We start from the raw sequence: 16088 nt of genomic DNA on the forward strand, positions 1-16088 counted from the left end.
TAGCAATAGTATTTTAATGTGCAAATGACATATGACATACATCCGAGACCTATAATATATAATTAGGAGCCAACTTTGTTTATGCCTCAGAGGAATCTTTGAACGCATGTCTTTTACCTACTAATACTCTATTCATAGGCTGCGGGTCAGACCCTATTAATATTAAATATGAAGTGACATGTGGGGGTTTGTGCCAGATATGGAATTAAACTAGAGATGAGCGGGTTCGGTTCCTCGGAATCCTAACCCCCCCCCCAAACTTCACCCATTTTACACGGGTCCGAGGCAGATTCGAATCCTCCCGCCTTGCTCGGTTAACCCGAGCGTGCCCGAACGTCATCATCCCGCTGTCGGATTCTCGCGAGATTCGTATTCTGTATAAGGAGCCGCGCGTCGCCGCCATTTTCACTCGTGCTTTGGAGATGATAATGAGAGGACGTGTCTGCCTCCTCTCAGTTCTTTCTTTGTACATTGTGCTGCAAATATCTGTGCTCTGTGTTCTTCAAATATCTGTGCTCAGTGTGCTGCAAATATCTGTGCTCAGTGTGCTGCAAATATTTACGTTCTCAGCCTGAAAAACGATCCATATCTGTGCTCAGTGTGCTGCAAATGTCTGTGCTCAGTGTGCTTTATTGTGGGGACTGGGGACCACCAGTATTATATAGGAGTACAGTGTGGAGTTTTGCTGACCAGTGACCAGTGACCACCAGTATTATACGTTCTCTGCCTGAAAAACGCTCCATATCTGTGCTGCATTGTAGTATATAGTAGGAGTACAGTGTATAATTTTGCTGACCACCAGTATATAATATATAGCAGTACGGTACAGTAGTCTCCTGCTCTACCTACCTCTGTGTCATCAAGTATACTATCCATCCACACCTATGGTGCATTTAAGTTTTTGTGCGCAGTATATATAGTAGGAGTACAGTGCATGATTTTGCTGACCACCAGTATATAATATATAGCAGTACGGTACATTAGGCCACTGCTCTACCTACCTCTGTGTCGTTGTTATGCACACCAGTGCCTGCAGGAAAGTACTGGTGTCAGGACTGTTATGCACTCCAGTGCCTGCAGGAATGTACTGGTGTTTGAACTGTTATGCAAAACAAATGGACTTACAGACAGACTGGGGAATATGACATAACGTACACAGAAGGTGATAGGGTAACAAAATACACACAAAGTGAACAGAGAAGCCCAGAGGCTAAGGAACTGGGTATCTCCCTTGTATTAGAACTGCTCAGATGGGAAAAGCAAGATGTTGTGTTTTAATACGTAGAGAACCCGAAATGCTGTTGCTAAGGGCAACAGCAAAACCCTAAAGGGTTACCAATGGGTGTGGCAGTAAACTCCTTGGTCAGAGATGGAATGATAGACACAAGGAGAGTCTCCACAATCCTAATTCTCACTTGCAGTGCACAGGTTCAGCTTACTGCCACTAAACTGACCCCTGACACCTAGCACAGTGAGACAGGATTAGACAGGCAAGTCTTAGAATACAGCCGCAAACTTGCTAAGTTCACAGAGTAGTAACAGAACCCCAGCAAGCTAAACGACTGACTCCAGTCTTACTGCTAGGTCTGGATTGGCAGAGTGTAATACCAAATCCCCAGGCCTATTTGCAGTAAGCAACAAACAAATACAAAGCTACACAGTACTGGCTAACTTTCAGAAACTGACTAACCAACAAAGATTCAGCAGCATCTGCTTACCCTGAGAAGAGGCCTTATAAAGCAGGTGCTGTCCACGCCCCACTCAGACCTCACAGACTGTAAGCACAAAAACCAGCACCGGATCCCCTGCCATGCACAGAGCCTATAACCACTGCACAGCAAAAGACCCGAACCGGAGTATCAGCTGCGCTCAGGTCACTCCGCTAGCACTTGTCTCCCGGTTGCCATGACGACGTGGCAGCACAGGGCAGGAGACCCTAACAGTACCCCCCCTCTGACGAGGGGTCAAAGAACCCCTACCACCGGGTTTATCGGGGAACTGCGAGAAGAAAGAGCGTATCAGTCTGGGGGCATGAAGATCACAACTGCGCACCCACGACCGCTCCTCCGGGCCATACCCCTTCCAGTGCACCAAAAATGACAGCCGACCCCGAACCACCTTGGAGTCAAGAATCCTTTCAACAACAAACTCCCTCTGGCCACGTATCAGAAGAGGGGAAGGTCTTCCACTGGAAGAAGGATTACTAATCGCCCGTTTTAAAAGGGAACAATGAAATGTTTTATTGATACCCAAAGAACGGGGCAGATCTAACTGAAATGCCACCGGATTGATAACCCTGGTGATCTTATAAGGGCCGATGAACCGGGGGCCTAACTTATGAGATGGCTGTCTCAACTTCAAATTCTTGGTAGACAACCAGACGAAGTCTCCTAATTTGAAGCTGCAGGGTCTTTTCCGCTTATCAAAAACCCTTTTGGTCACTAATGACACAGACACAAGGGCTTTCTTCACTTTCCGCCAAATACCTCTAAGGACCGAAACCACAGAGGAACCACCAGGCGTGGAGTCCAGGGGGTCAAAAGAATTGGCCTTAGGATGATGCCCATACACACAAAGGAAGGGAGAGATCCCTGTAGCAGAGTGAGCCGCGTTGTTATAGGCAAACCCCGCCATGGACAGATGAGCAACCCAGTCAGTCTGACACTTGGAGACATAACACCTGAGGAACTGCTCCAAGGACTGGTTCACCCTTTCAGTCTGCCCATTAGACTGCGGATGGTAGCCCGACGACAAGCTGACAGAAATCTGGAGATCGGAACAAAATGCCCTCCAGAATTTGGCCACAAACTGGGATCCGCGGTCAGAGACCACATCAAGTGGCAACCCGTGGAGACGCACAACATGCAGCATAAATAATTCAGACAGGCGTCTGGCCGATGGCAGCCCAACCAGTGGAACGAAGTGCGCCATCTTCGAAAACCTGTCAACGACAACCCAGATGGCTGTCATCCCCGAGGATTTGGGCAAGTCCACCACAAAATCCATTGAAATGTGGGTCCATGGCTTAGATGGGATAGAGAGTGGATGTAATGGGCCAACAGGAACCCCTCTAGGAGTCTTATTTCGGGCACAGATGTCACATGCCCGAACCCACTGATCCACATCCTTAGCCACCGAGGGCCACCACACCGCCCTAGATAGCAACTCCCGAGTTCTGGCAATACCCGGGTGACCTGCAGACTTCTTGGCATGGAATTCCAGGAACACTCGCTGTCTTAACCTAGGAGGCACAAACAAAAGACCTACCGGAAGGTCTGGAGGAGCCTGCTCCTGTGCTCTAAGGACTAATGATAAGAGGTCCTGGGTAATGCCCACTTTAATACATGATGGGGAAACAATGGGCAACGGCTCCTCGGTGGTCTCCTGGATTGGAGCAAAACTCTGCGAGAGCGCATCAGCCTTGATGTTTTTTGACCCAGGGCGATATGTTATCAAAAAATTAAAGCGAGCAAAAAACAAAGCCCATCGTGCCTGCCTGGCATTGAGACGCTTCGCTGACTCTAAATATGCCAGATTCTTATGGTCAGTGAGAATTGAGACCACAAACTTAGCCCCCTCAAGCCAGTGTCTCCACTCCTCGAGTGCATCCTTAATAGCCAACAATTCCCGGTTACCCACGTCATAATTCATCTCGGCAGGCGAAAATTTACGGGAAAAGTAAGCACAGGGATGAAGGCGATTATCAGACACTCCCATCTGAGAAAGCACTGCCCCAATACCCATCTCAGAGGCATCCACCTCCACCACAAAAGGACGCTCTGGATCTGGGTGTCGCAGCACCTTGGCCGAAACAAATGCCCTTTTGAGACGGGCAAAAGCCGCTTTAGCCTCACAAGACCAGTGAGCAACATCCGCCCCTTTCTTAGTGAGTGCCACCAAGGGCGCCACTATAGACGAAAATCCAGCGATAAATCGTCTATAAAAATTTGCAAAGCCCAGGAAACGCTGAAGCGCCTTCAAACTAGTGGGCTGCACCCAATCCAGGACTGCCTGTACCTTGGAACCCTCCATTTGGAAACCTTCTGGGGAGATAATATATCCTAGAAATGCGATTTGCTGAACTTCAAATTCGCACTTCTCCAGCTTCGCCCCAAGCCGGTGGTCTCTGAGTTTCTGGAGGACTAAGCGTACATGCTTCCGATGTTCCTCCAGGGAATGGGAGAAGATTAGGATGTCATCTAAGTATACAACTAAGAATCTATCCAAATATTCCCTGAGCACATCATTCATGAAATCCTGGAAGACTGCCGGGGCATTACAGAGCCCAAAAGGCATCACCAAATATTCATAATGCCCTGAGTGGGTATTAAAGGCAGTCTTCCATTCATCCCCCTCTCTTATTCGGATTAGATTGTACGCACCGCGTAGGTCAATCTTAGAAAAAATGGTGGCAGTACGAAGCTGGTCAAACAAGACCGAAATGAGAGGCAGTGGGTATGAGTTTTTAATCGTGATACGGTTCAATTCCCTGAAGTCGATGCAGGGTCGCAACGAACCGTCCTTTTTACCCACGAAGAAGAACCCCGACCCAACTGGAGACTGTGAAGGTCTGATAAATCCCTTAGCCAAGTTCTCCTGAATGTACTCTGCCATAGCCTGAGTCTCAGGACGTGACAGGGAGTACAACCTGCTCTTGGGAAGCTTAGCATTTGGCAACAAATCAATGGCACAGTCATAGGGGCGATGGGGAGGTAGTACCTCTGCAACTTTTTTGGAGAACACGTCCGCAAAATCTGCATAACACCCTGGCAATCCTGGCAAACTTAGCTGTGAGAGTCTGACTGGAAGGCTCAAGCAACTCCTGAAACAATCAGTACCCCAACTAAGAATCTCCCCAGAGACCCAGTCAAATTGAGGATTGTGGGCCCTTAACCAGGGTAACCCCAACACCAATGGGGCAAAAGTACAGACAGTCACATAAAAGGACAATTTTTCAGAGTGTGTGGCTCCAATAAACAAAGAAATCTGGCTAGTGCAAGAGGTAATTTTACCTTGGGATAATGGTTCCCCGTTTAACCCACAAATCTCAATTTCCGATGCCAAGGGTGCTAAGGGAACAGAGTGTTTCAGGGCGAATTGGCGGTCCATAAAAACCCCGTCGGCCCCACTGTCCACAAAGGCCTCAGTCTTGACAGTTTGACCGAGGATCTTCAAGGTCACCGGAATGATAAAAGTCTTCTTGGGAAATTCTGACTTCTGGCCTGACAGGATATTTCCCATCACCCTCAGGCCCTGAAGTTTTCCGGCTTTTCTGGGCATGATACTACCACATGACCTTTATTCCCACAGTACAAACACAACCCCTGCTGTCTCCTCCGCGTCTTCTCACGCGAGGAGAGGCGGGTAGCCCCAATCTGCATAGGCTACTCGGAAAATTCCTCAGAGTCTGAGGTTCCCTTGGGAAGGAAGGAAATCTCAGTCTCCCTTTCAAGCCTACGCTCTCTCAGCCGTCTATCCACCCGGATGGATAACTGCATGAGCTGATCCAAGCTGTCAGGCAAGGGATATTGTACCAGTTGGTCCTTTATCTGGTTAGAAAGACCTCTTCGGTACTGGTGTCTCAGGGCTGGGTCATTCCACTGGGTATCATGGGCCAACCTCCGAAACTCCGTACAGTAAACCTCAACTGGCCTTCGCCCTTGCTTAAGGATCGAAATCTGAGCCTCGGCTGAGGCCGTCTTGTCAGGGTCATCATACAACATGCCCAGTGCCGTAAAAAAAGCATCAACACTTTTAAGCGACGGACAGTCAGGCTGCAACCCATATGCCCAGACCTGTGGGTCTCCTTGTAGCAAGGAAATCACTATGCCCACCCGCTGAATCTCCGACCCAGAAGACTGAGGCCTAAGCCGGAAGTATAGCTTGCAGCTCTCCTTGAAACAAAAGAACTGCGAGCGATCTCCAGAAAAACGATCCGGGAGATTTACTTTCGGCTCCTTAACCCCTGCAGGTGCTGCTGCTGCGGGAGCTCCGCCAGCAGCCTGGGAGGTGTGCATTTTAATGGACAAATCATTAAATTGTCGAGTCAGGACCTGCACCTGATCGACCACCTGTTGCAACGTATTTTGAGGGGTATGCTCCATATTCCCACAAAATTTCAACAGGAGTATTGTGCTGCTGAATATGTTATGCACACCGGTGCCTGCAGGAAAGTACTGGTGTCAGGACTGTTATGCACTCCAGTGCCTGCAGGAATGTACTGGTGTTTGAACTGTTATGCAAAACAAATGGACTTACAGACAGACTGGGGAATATGACATAACGTACACAGAAGGTGATAGGGTAACAAAATACACACAAAGTGAACAGAGAAGCCCAGAGGCTAAGGAACTGGGTATCTCCCTTGTATTAGAACTGCTCAGATGGGAAAAGCAAGATGTTGTGTTTTAATACGTAGAGAACCCGAAATGCTGTTGCTAAGGGCAACAGCAAAACCCTAAAGGGTTACCAATGGGTGTGGCAGTAAACTCCTTGGTCAGAGATGGAATGATAGACACAAGGAGAGTCTCCACAATCCTAATTCTCACTTGCAGTGCACAGGTTCAGCTTACTGCCACTAAACTGACCCCTGACACCTAGCACAGTGAGACAGGATTAGACAGGCAAGTCTTAGAATACAGCCGCAAACTTGCTAAGTTCACAGAGTAGTAACAGAACCCCAGCAAGCTAAACGACTGACTCCAGTCTTACTGCTAGGTCTGGATTGGCAGAGTGTAATACCAAATCCCCAGGCCTATTTGCAGTAAGCAACAAACAAATACAAAGCTACACAGTACTGGCTAACTTTCAGAAACTGACTAACCAACAAAGATTCAGCAGCATCTGCTTACCCTGAGAAGAGGCCTTATAAAGCAGGTGCTGTCCACGCCCCACTCAGACCTCACAGACTGTGAGCACAAAAACCAGCACCGGATCCCCTGCCATGCACAGAGCCTATAACCACTGCACAGCAAAAGACCCGAACCGGAGTATCAGCTGCGCTCAGGTCACTCCACTAGCACTTGTCTCCCGGTTGCCATGACGACGTGGCAGCACAGGGCAGGAGACCCTAACAGTCGTCAAGTATACTATCCATCCATACCTGTGGTGCATTTAAGATTTTGTGCGCAGTATATATAGTAGTAGGCCATTGCTATTGATATATTATTGGCATATAATTCCACACATTAAAAAATGGAGAACAAAAATGTGGAGGGTAAAATAGGGAAAGATCAAGATCCACTTCCACCTCGTGCTGAAGCTGCTGCCACTAGTCATGGCCGAGACGATGAAATGCCATCAATGTCGTCTTCCAAGGCCGATGCCCAATGTCATAGTAGAGAGCATGTAAAATCCAAAAAACAAAAGTTCAGTAAAATGACCCAAAAATCAAAATTAAAAGCGTCTGATGAGAAGCGTAAACTTGCCAATATGCCATTTACGACACGGAGTGGCAAGGAACGGCTGAGGCCCTGTCCTATGTTCATGGCTAGTGGTCCAGCTTAGTTACACAGCTACCTCATTGCACCTCTTTTTTTCTTTGCATCATGTGCTGTTTGGGGACTATTTTTTTGAAGTGCCATCCTGTCTGACACTGCAGTGCCACTCCTAGATGGGCCAGGTGTTTGTGTCGGCCACTTGGGTCGCTTAGCTTAGCCATCCAGCGACATTGGTGCACCTCTTTTTTTCTTTGCATCATGTGCTGTTTGGGGACTATTTTTTTAAGTGCCATCCTGTCTGACACTGCAGTGCCACTCCTAGATGGGCCAGGTGTTTGTGTCGGCCACTTGGGTCGCTTAGCTTAGTCACACAGCTACCTCGGTGAATATTTTAGGACTAAAAATAAAATTGTGAGGTGTGAGGTGTTCAGAATAGACTGGGAATGAGTGGAAATTATGGTTATTGAGGATAATAATACTATGGGATCAAAATTACCCCCAAATTCTATGATTTAAGCTGTTTTTGAGGGTTTTTTGTAAAAAAACACCCGAATCCAAAACACACCCGAATCCGACAAAAAAATTTCAGGGAGGTTTTGCCAAAACGCGTCCGAATCCAAAACACGGCCGCGGAACCGAATCCAAAACCAAATCACAAAACCCGAAAAATGTTCGGTGTACATCACTAATTTAAACGGAATGATCTCTCTATAAAATGTCTCACATGCTATATTGTCTCTGTGCCTAGTGGGTATTAGTGCAATCAGATACACACTGCTGTCAATCTATATACAGGGGTACGATCCTCTGATACTTATATAAAGTGTACCATACCCACATATATACTTATCTAAATACGGCTAGTGGTATTCTAGTGCTGTCAATATGTCCTGCATGGACAAAATTTAATAAATGTTTAGTACCGGAGACAACTGCTGCTAATTTATATGTAATATTTGTAAAACATCTCTGTGCATTAGGAATACTATATCATGAGCACTGCTGGTAGATATCAATTACTGCTGTAAATCACTGCACGGATATAATCCAACACAGTGTAGTAGGATAATCTATCACTGTGTACTGACATTATTTGGGAGACACTAAATCCATTTTTTTCTGCACATTTATTCATATATCATAAATAGCAGCAGTGGATATTAGAGGCTGCTGTGATTTACTAAGCAGACATTCTTTGAGCACAGGACAGCGAGGCTGTTTATCAAGACACATCCCCATTAGTCCTCTCAATGCCCAGGCAACCCATATAATATTATACTAGCAGCTTTGCAGAGTGTTACATTCTAGGATTTCGGCCCTCATTCCGAGTTGATCGGTCGCAAGGCGAATTTAGCAGAGTTACACACGCTAAGCCTACGCCTACTGGGAGTGTATCTTAGCTTCTTAAAATTGCGACCGATGTATTCGCAATATTGCGATTACAAACTACTTTGCAGTTTCTGAGTAACTTCAACCTTACTCTGCCTGTGCGATCAGTTCAGTGCTTGTCGTTCCTGGTTTGACGTCACAAACACACCCAGCGTTCGCTCAGACACTCCCCCGTTTCTCCAGCCACTCCTGCGTTTTTTCCGGAAACGGTAGCGTTTTCATCCACACGCCCATAAAACGCCGTGTTTCCGCCCAGTAACACCCATTTCCTGTCAATCACATTACGATCGCCGGAGCGATGAAAAAGCCGTGAGTAAAAATACTATCTTCATTGTTAAATTACTTGGCGCAGTCGCAGTGCGAATATTGCGCATGCGTACTAAGCGGATTTTCATTGCGATGCGATGAAAAATACCGAGCGAACGACTCGGAATGAGGGCCTTCAGGTATGAGTCATATACTCAGCGACTTTGTTTCACTCCTTAGATTACAATATTAGACTCAATCTACTACGTTTACAGTCCTTAGGGCAGGAGTGGATACTTATTGTTGCAATATCTCCAAACATGGCTACAATCTGATGGAGTAGTATGTGACTCTAAAGGTAGGCAGCATACTTTCCTCTGTCATAGCATATAGGCCCTCATTCTGAGTTGTTCGCTCGTTAGCTGCTTTTAGCAGCATTGCACACGCTAAGCCGCCGCCCTCTGGGAGTGAATCTTAGTTTAGCAGAATAGCGAACGAAAGATTCGCAATTTAGCGAAAATAAATTTCTTAGCAGTTTCTGAGTAGCTCGAGACCTACTCACAAATAGCGATCAGTTCAGGCCGTTTCGTTCCTGGTTTGACGTCACACACACATTCAGCGTCCGGCCAATCACTACCCCGTTTCTCCAGACACTCCCGCGTTTTTGCCTGACACGCCTGCGTTTTTCCGCACACTCCCAGAAAACGGACAGTTTCCGCTTAGAAACACCCACTTCCTGTCAATCACACTACGATCACTTCAACGATGAAAAAACTTTGTTCTGCCGTGAGTAAATCTACTAAATTCTTAGTAAAATTTCTAAGCGCATGCGCACTGTGAACCATGCGCATGCGCATTTTTGCCTTAATTGCTCCGTAGCGAAAATCGGCAACGAGCGAACAACTCGGAATGACCACCATAAGCTTCAGTCAATACGAAAATTGCAGGTCTCATATGAATATAGCACTGGTACAGTGCTGCACTAATACATGTATGTGGATGCACAATTGAAATAAATACAAGAAAACATATGAAGGGAGAAACACATTAGCTTTGTTTTTAATCTTTATTCACATATTATTCTATTTCTGTCACCTTTTCCTTCTCTTCTGTTCTCTATGAATTTTAATAGTTCGCTCTATTCTTAATAAAGGACAATCAAGTACCATATAAATATATAATAAAAACTTCAATATTGATTTAGGTCATTGGGCATTCATGCCTTTATGTGATATTACTGCTGTGGATATATATGTTTTACAATAACAATTTTATTAAAATTTGTTAGTTGGGTGAGTGCACCTCAAAGTGTACCTGGTTTCTTCCCCTTTTCCACTCTCTATTCTCTATGGGGATTTGACTTCATATTCCTGTTTAAACCAGGTGGTAGCACCTTCGTGAGCCTTCAAATACTTTTTCACATATACATGTGTGAATCTCAAAAATAGGGTTTAATTAGATATTATGAAAGGCACACCAACTATGTGATTTATATAATAGTTCACATATCTTGGTGCGGGTTACTCCCCAGACATGGTGGGAGCTTTTTTGCTTGACCAGTACTGGAATTTCTAGACCTTTTTTCCTTTGTCAACCATGTCAATGTTGACCAATAGTGGTCGCCCTAATCCATGTCTACCTACCATACAGATACCCCAGACACTCAGCTGATGTCAGAAACAATGGAAAGTGAGGGTCTACTGTGCCCACAGACAGCTGCAGTGAGAGCGTACAGGGAGATGTCACTCTATCTCCAACAACGCAATATACAAACAAATACAAAGGTCCACCTTCTGCTGCGCTATCTACAAGTCCTTAAATGGATGATGTTGTTATTTCACAAAGTTGGAGTCCCAAACTTCAGAAAAGCTACCAACAGCCTAGACGTTAAGGATCAATGGTGTTGGGGATCTTAAATGACGGTGATTGATAGGTGTATATCGTGAGGAAATAACAGGAGAACTTCTTATAGGTACGCACCGTACTCACATGTACAATGTGCGCAAAGTATCCATAAAGGTTTCTTTTTCCTCCTTAGTTACAATGGGTACCGTCCTTCTTCTTTTCTCTTTAGCGGCCCCTCATGGAAATAAAGAGGAACAGACATGGGTGGAGACCCTAATGGTGTAATACGTTCGGTATATTATAGTTAAAACAGAAGTAGGAAAACCGAAATGGTGATGTTAATACTATTTCAAGTAGAGAACGTACCGTACTCACATAAAAACAAGTAAAAGTACTCCTATAAAGGTATCTTTCAAAGCAATAGAATAACAGAAGGGTGAGGCGTACCCCAAACTCACGTTCTGTAGATGTTATCAAGACACATCAAGGTTTCTTTAGGGGGTAACTTCTTGCTTCTTCTCTATGGTGTTCTCGTCGAGACCACAGGATCCATAAAAACCAACAGAGAAGAAGGTTTTATGATAATGGGGTAAATTTACTAAGGTGTGAGATTTTTAGAACTGGCAACCAATCAGATTCTTCTTACCATTTTTCTAGCTGCTTCTAGCAGATAATAGATATAATCTGATTGGTTGCTATGGGCAACATCACCAGTTCTAAAAATCTCCCACCTTAGTAAATTTACCCCAATGTGTCTGTTTTATTCACAGAAAATGTCATAAAATGTTTAAAAGCTTCTTAAACATGGATCACCATGCATAAATAATGAAGAGAAACATCCCAATACTGAGAGGTAGTTGTTAAAAAACACAGACCTGGGGTGTGGTAAGTCCGGACTCTCACACTCCTCAGAACTGATCTCCTGGGTATTGGGGTGAGCCTCATTAACGACCAACGCGTTTCGACTGGAGAGTCTTTTTCAAGGTGCAACTAGGTATTGTGTACTGCAGGAATAAATACCCTGCAGCATGGTGACACCCCTTTTGGGGCGGAACAGGAAGCATAAAAAATTAACCTGATAAAAAATGATGTAACCCCTTTCCAAGGAATGCCTCATTCCCATGTGGGGTATAATAATACTTGTTGCTTATAATACACTGCTTATTGGGCCTAAAAACATTGTGAAATCATCGAAATAGCGGCGTGCATTCCACCTGTCGTGGAACGCATGCTATTTCCGCCGGAAGTGCAAGGGCGGTAACAGTGCCTGGAGCGGCTGACGTAGCCGTTACTATAGCGACGCGGTGAACAGTGCCGTGGGTGGGAAACAAGTGCGGCATAAAGAGTGGTGCCCTGAAGGACAGTACCCATTGTAACTAAGGAGGAAAAAGATACCTTTATGGATACTTTGCGCACATTGTACATGTGAGTACGGTGCGTACCTATAAGAAGTTCTCCTGTTATTTCCTCACGATATACACCTATCAATCACCGTCATTTAAGATCCCCAACACCATTGATCCTGAACGTCTAGGCTGTTGGTAGCTTTTCAGAAGTTTGGGACTCCAACTTTGTGAAATAACAACATCATCCATTTAAGGACTTGTAGATAGCGCAGCAGAAGGTGGACCTTTGTATTTGTTTGTACTCAGTTGATGTCATCCTTGGGCACAGGCTTAAGGTGGCTAAAGTTGAATCTGGCTTTGCTATGATATGACCTAAGATGCTAAATGTTGCTATTTTCTAATTCATAGAATATAGAAAATTCTTTCTTAAACATCTGTTTGGTGAAAGTCTTATCCTATATTCTAATGTTATGCTTTATATTAGATGATATTTATTAAAGAACATTTAAAATGTAACAACTGGCATAAATAAAATGAGCAAGTATGACATCATGACAGGTTCTTGCATAACTTTGCATCAAACTAAGAGCCTAATTCAGACCTGATCGCAGCAGCAACATTTTTCTCTAATGGGCAAAACCATCTGCACTGCAAGTGGTGCAGATGTAACATGTGCAGAGAGTTAGATTTGTGTGGGGTGTGTTCAAACTGGAATCTAAATTGCAGTGTAAAAATAAAGCAGCCAGTATTTACCCTGCACAGAAACAATATAACCCACCCAAATCTAACTCTCTCTGCACATGTTACATCTGCCACACCTGCAGTGCACATGGTTTTGCCCATTAGAGAAGTATTTTGCGTTTACGATCAGGTCTGAATTATGCCTTATACTGTATCTGGAAGCTACTCTAACATGTTACATTCGTTGCACCTGCACTGCACATGCCTTTGCCCATTAGAGAAAGATTTTGCTGCTGGGATCAGGTCTGATTTAGGCCCTATACTGTATCTGGAAGCTACTGTAACATGTTAGCAGCTGTCAGGGCCGTAACTACGTGTGTGCCAAGTGGGCTTGGCACACAGCGCAGTTGCCCTGAGGGCGCACGGCCAGCGGCATGTAATGAGTCAAATTGACTCATTACATGCCGCCTCTGCTGTGTGCGCCGTGCGCCGCGCTGGAGGGAGAAGAGACCAGCGCCGGGCAGCGGACAAGGAGGAGGATGGAGGGGGAGCAAGGAGCCGCAGCAGCGCTATTTCATTGGTAGTAAGCGCCGCTGCAGCATCCCCCTCTCCTTCTGTATTGGCTGCCCGGCGCTGCTATGGATGCTGGGATGCGGTTCCTCCATCCCAGCATCCACAGCAGCACCAGGCAGCCAATATGGAAGAAGAGGGGGATGCTGCAGCGGCGCTTACTACCAATTAAATAGCGCTGCTGCGGCTCCCTGCTCCCCCTCCCTCCTCCTCCTTCTCACCTCACTGCCTGCACCGAGAGGGAGATGCCAGCACGAGGAGCCTGTCAGCGGGGAGAAGGTAAGTATATCCCTCTCTCTCTCTCTCTCTCTCTCTCTCTCAGGGAGACACCGTCTGCCGCAATGTGTAAAAAGGAGGTCTGGCTGCCACAATGTGTAAAAAGGGGTCCTGGCTGCCGCAATGTGTAAAAAGGGGGCCTGGCTGCCGCAATGTGTAAAAAGGGGGCCTGGCTGCCACAATGTGTAAAAAGGGGTTTTGGCTGCCGCAATGTGTAAAAAGGGGTCCTGGCTGCCGCAATGTGTAAAAAGGGGTCCTGGCTGCCGCAATGTGTAAAAAGGGGGACTGGCTGCCGCAATGTGTAAAAAGGGGGACTGGCTGCCATAATGTGTAAAAAGGGGGAATGGCTGCTGCAATGTGTAAAAAGGGGTCCTGTCTGCCGCAATGTGTAAAGAGGGGGCCTGGCTGCCGCAATGTGTAAAAAGGGGGCCTGGCTGCCGCAATGTGTAAAAAGGGGGCCTGGCTGCCGCAATGTGTAAAAAGGGGGTCTGGCTGCCGCAATGTGTAAAAAGGGGGACTGTCTGCTGTAATGTGTAAAAAGGGGGACGCTGTCTGCTGTAATGTATAAAAGGGGCTCTACCTGGTGTAGTGGTGCTACTGTGTAGCATAATTTGAATAATGTAGACTACTGTGCACCGTAGTATGAATTGCTATTATTTTGTGGCCACGCCCCTTCTCCGTGAAGCCACGCCCTATAAATTTTTTACGCGCTTACGGCGCGCACTGCCCCTATCTTACATGGGGGGGCGCCACTGTCGTTTCTTGCACACAGCGCTAAAATGCCTAGTTACGGCACTGGCAGCTGTGTCTAACAAAAGGTTCAAAGCGAATGATTAATAGTGTACGTTTCTAATTACAGTACCATTAGTAGAGAGAGCTTTTGTAACCAGTTCATAAGGATCCCATTAACGAGGAAGAAAGGATTTAAAGAAAACGTATGTATATCGATTGAATGTCTAAAGAAAATCTATCCGCACATTGATTTGGAATACATTGACATCAAAAAGGATCAAGTTTATCACAACGAAGATATATACATTCAAAACGTAGAATTCAAAGTAAGTGATTTTCTTTTTACTTCTTCAAACGTGTCTGTCCTCCAGTTACCACATTGCTAATGATTTGGAAGTAAAGCAAAAAAAAAAAAAAAATTGTGTCTGGAACAAAATGTTGCAATGCAAGGGTGCAAATACAAATATTATTATTATTACTAGGTGATTCATTGCTCCCTATGGGCGCTCTTCACACCGTCATAAGGGGCTAAGCTCCCTTAACCCTTGCATGCCCTTGAGGCGTGTAATATTTGTATTATATGGAGTATTACCTCCAATCATAATTGTGTGAGTGGTTACATATTGAACGGACAAAGGGCGTGCAATAGTTAAGGGGTCATAGCCCCTTGCAACGGCGTGAACAGCGCATGCAGGGCTTGATTAATCACCTAGTAGGTGCTGTGGTTAGGGGAGTGGCGGGTGCAGGATTGCCGCGGATGGGGGAGGGGTCCAGGGGTGCTACGGGTGGGGGAGGGGTGGGTGCGGGGGTGCCGCAGGTGGGGGAGGGGCTTGTGTGGTGGTGCCATGGGTGGAGCGGGTGTGTGGGTGTCACGGGTGGGGGTCTGGAGCCACCACTGGAACAGGGGTGCTACGGGTGGGGGAGGGTCTTGTGCGTTGGTGCTGCGGGAGGGGCAGTTGTCGGGCTGCTGCGGGTGGGGGAGGGGGTCAGGAGCCACTGTGGGTGGTGGATGGGGTGTGTGTGGGTGCCATGGATGAGGCCCGGAGGTACTGCGAGTGGGGGAGGGGTGGGTAATGCTTCTCCTGCTTCTCCTCCTGGAAGCAGCTAAGCTGCTGTCCTACCTTTGGCAGTGGCTCTACCGGAGACTCGCACAGCAGCCAAGCAGCCAGTCACTATTGTTAGCGCCAGTGTCCCAACGCGCCACATTACAGGGAAGAAGATGCACTCAATAAACTACAGCTCCCAGCAGGCCTTATCGCCGGAATGTTGCAGTGATAAGAGCTGCTGGGAGGTTTAGTTTATTTAGTGCATCTACTTCCCTGTAATGCGGCGCGTTGGGACACCGGCGCTAACAATAGTGACTGGCTGGCAGAACTGGCTGACTCTCTGAATCAATGTGAAAGGTGAGAGTGCTGTGCAGTGTCAGTGACACTGCACACCCACTGCACAGCACAGCACTGTCACCTTTTACATTGATTCAGCATCCAGACATTACCCTCCGAGATATCACCCACTCTATCTGTTACATTAGCCATCTTGGGGCTTCCAGGACGGCAGCCCAGGT

Source organism: Pseudophryne corroboree, chromosome 3 (assembly GCF_028390025.1).
Source record: "Pseudophryne corroboree isolate aPseCor3 chromosome 3, aPseCor3.hap2, whole genome shotgun sequence".
Taxonomy (NCBI): Eukaryota; Metazoa; Chordata; class Amphibia; order Anura; family Myobatrachidae; genus Pseudophryne; species Pseudophryne corroboree.